Source organism: Mus caroli, unplaced genomic scaffold (assembly GCF_978045245.1).
Source record: "Mus caroli unplaced genomic scaffold, Mus_caroli_1 scaffold_18, whole genome shotgun sequence".
Lineage (NCBI taxonomy): Eukaryota > Metazoa > Chordata > Mammalia > Rodentia > Muridae > Mus > Mus caroli.
The window spans coordinates 64,813,110-64,816,863 of record NW_028227273.1 but is presented as its reverse complement, the minus strand read 5'-3'; the positions used below and the strand labels follow the sequence as shown (position 1 = coordinate 64,816,863).

Sequence of the window (3,754 nt, the reverse complement as noted above, 5' to 3'; positions counted from 1 at the left end):
ACATGTATATATACATACATATATACACATACATACACACATGTATACATACACACATGCATACGTACACATATGCATACATACATATACATGCTTACATACATACACACATACATACATATACACACATACATACACATGCACACACACATATACACCCATACACACATATGCACATACATAATACACACATACATCCATACACACATATACACATGCATATATACATACACACATACACACATACACACACAAGTACATACATAGACACATCATACATACATATACACAAATATACACATACATATACACACATATATACACATATTACATGTACACATGCATATACACATATATACACATACATATACACACATATATACACATATTACATGTACACATGCATATACACATATATATACATATCTATACACACATATATACACATATTACATGTACACATGCATATACACATATATACACACATACATACACATACTCATATATACATACATATATACATATCTATACACACACACATATATATATATTATATAATATATATACACACATATATACATCATCTACCTGTCCACAAGTCATATCCTCTTCCTGAACCCATGCTTCCTGACCAACTCTCTCCTCCTCTAATCTGCTCCCTGCCTGTTATACTCCTACAAGACCCTTCACTACCCACCCTGCATGCTTGCCTTTGTTACTTTTCTGTCGCTGCAGTAAGACACCATGTCCAAGGCTACTTATAGAAGAAAAGTTTACTGGGACTTACAGTTTCAGAAGGCTAGAGTGCATGACCATCATGGTGGGAACTGTGGCATCAAAGCAGCAGACAAGGCCATGGAGAAGTAGCTGAGAGCTCACCTATGCAAGTCACAACCTTGAGACAGAGAGAGAGCAAACGGGGACCAGTGTGAGCTTCTGAAACCTCAAAGCTGGCACACAGTGACACACCTCCTCCCACAAGGCCAACCCCCCTAATCCTTCCCAAACAGTTCCCCCAAGTGGAGACCAAATATTCAAGCATATAAGCCACTGGGGCCCATTTTTTTCTCAAACCACCCTGCAAGCCCTTCTGAGGTAAGGCCTCCTTCATTTCCTAGAAAGCAAGCCTGTGGCTGGGAGCCACTGTCCTGCTGTGGTACCCTGAAAGCAAGCCCTGAGGGAGAAATCCATGTGTACTCATCTTTGTACCTTTGAGGTCTGAAGTTCATGGATGTTTATGGGCTGCTCAAGGCCCTGTACACTCTTGCTTACTTATTCACACATCCATTGTTTCCTTTGTTTGTTTACAGAAACAATACCAGAACCTTTTACTGTCCAGAATGGAAAGTAGACTATACCTGTCTGTCTTTCCTGTTCTACACTGAACTCTTGGATCTTACGTAAAACTATTTAAAGCAATCATTGGCTGGGCAGTGCTAGTACACGCCTTTAATCCCAGCACTCAGGAGGCAGAGGCAGGAGAATCTCTCTGAATTCAAGGCCAGCCTGGTCTACAGAGTGAGTTCTAAGACAGCCAGAGAAAACGTGTTGAAAAAAAACCCAAAAATCAATCAATCAATCTTCAATGAATCAATCGATCACTGAATCACACACGACCTAGACAGCAATGGCCTTCCCCTTCTCCAGGGCTCACTTACAGCTCCCTGCTCCCTCTCAGTGGAGGTTAGACAAGGTTACATGATTGGCTCCAACCCATGATACCAGCCTTCTCTACAGTTAGGGCAAAAGCAAGGATTCACAGACCGATGGTGTCACTACACTATGGTAGAGCTGCTGTCAGCCTGGACCCCTGAGAGACCCTGTGTTTGGAGCAGAGTGTCCCAGAATTTATTTGGGATAGACAATGGAAAAGTAACCTCGTGATGTTTTTTTGTTTTATTTTTTTATTTTTTGGTTTTTGGAGACAGGGTTTCTCTGTGTAGCTCTGGCTGTCCTGGAACTCACTTTGTAGACCAGGCTGGCCTCGAACTCAGAAATCTGCCTGCCTCTGCCTCCCAAGTGCTGGGATTAAAGGCTTGTGCCACCACACATGGCTATTTTGTTTTATTTTCCTGCCAACCCAAACTTGAGCCACCTGGGACAAGGGAGCCTCAGTTGAGGAATGGCTACCATGGGCTTGGCCTGAAGGCACGTCTGTCTGTGGGACCTTCCCTTGGTTAATGGTTAGGACCTGGCTCACTATCACCCCGAGGCAAGTGAACCAGAGTCCTATAAGAAAAAAAGGAGCTGAGGGACCCATGAAAAGCAAGCCAGTAATCAATGTTCCTCTAAAGTCCCTGCCTTCCAGGTTCCTGCCCTGGCTTTCCTCAGTGCTGGTTTGTGACCTGAAAGTGGAAGGTGAAATTAACCCTTCCCTTTCCAAGATACTTTTGGTCACTGTTTTCTCACAGCAACAGAAACCCTAAATGTGGCATTCACTGAACTATCTCCTCAGCTGGTCTGGCTACCACCTTGTGTTTTTGAGGGTCTGCTAGAGCCTGGAGCTCACTGACCAGGCTAGGTGCACTGGCCAGGAAGTCCCTTCTAGTCTCCTGCTTCCAGTGCCTCATGTGTGCCTGTGCGTGTGTGTGTGTGTGTGTGTGTGTGTGTATGTGTATGTATGTTTGTGTGAGTGTGTGAGTCTATATGTGTGTGTGGGGGGCTATGTGTGTGGTGTGTGTGCATGCATGTGTGAATGTGTGTGCATGTTTGTGTGAGTCTGTATATATGTATGTGTGTGTGGTGTGTATGTGAGTGTGGTGTGTGTGTGTGTGTGTGTGTGTGTGTGTATTACAAGAGCATGCAGCCAAGCCTGGCTCTTTCCTGTGGGTGATGGGATTTCAACTTGGGTTCTATACTTGCAAAGCAAACTACTTTACCAGCTGAGCCTCAAAGGAATACATTTCTAATGATGGAGCCGAGACTGGAGAAGTTTTAGAAATGTCAGTTCTGATTTCTCAGGGATATGAAAAGCTCTAGCCTGACCCTCGTGCTTAGACCATTTTCTATTCTCTCTTTGTTTTGTGGTCAAATTTCTTGGGAGTTTGTGTGGAGGTGACTTCTTCTGAAATCTGACAGTCCCTGTTTGGGACTCCCCTGTCCTTTTCTGGGAAGTGGTGATTTTGGCGCCCACACTTCCTCTCCCTTCCTGGGTAGCAGCAACAGCTAACATGGAGTCTTCCTTATATCTCCCTTGGTCCCTTGGTTTTCCTTTCTATCAGCCCCAGAGGATACCTTGCAAGGCTGCATCTGTCCTCCCATCCCTGGCTGTTGCCTCTCGGAGACCAGCAGCAAAATCGGAGCTCAGCAGGCCTGGGTCTGCTCAGTCCTGGGTGGGGACTAGCTTTCTGGCCTTCAGGAACATGTCTTGACATGTTCAGCCCTGGAATTGAAGAGGTGGGGCTGCTTCAGTGCAGGGTGTTGGAGACCTGATGATACCCAACCACCAGCTGTGGGGTGAGGAGGAGCATGAATGGAGACAGAGACCCCAGATGACTAAAGACGTCCCACTTTGCCAGCAGAATAAAAGGTGGTATGTATCTTGTGACATGTATCGGGTGAAGGATGCTTTTGTGCATCTGTGTGTGTGTGCCTGGGGTGTGTATGTGTCAGGTACTGTATGTAGAACTTTCCCCCTTTGTCATTTTGGGGTCTGGAGGGCTCCTCCAACCATGTTTCTGAGTATACATTCACGTGCAATGGTGTGCCTGACTATACATTCAAGTGCAAGGCCAAGACTGTTTGTTAGAAAGAC

At 45.0% G+C, this 3,754-nt stretch overlaps 1 long non-coding RNA gene across 1 annotated transcript; it reads right to left on the bottom strand.

Moving 5' to 3' along the window:
* Positions 1-755: 755 nt before the first annotated feature.
* Positions 756-3,309, bottom strand: LOC147000460 (uncharacterized). Its single transcript, XR_015045983.1, has 2 exons — positions 3,235-3,309; positions 756-895 (listed from the first exon to the last, which is right to left on the bottom strand). It is a non-coding gene; the product is annotated as an uncharacterized LOC147000460 (long non-coding RNA).
* Positions 3,310-3,754: the final 445 nt, after the last annotated feature.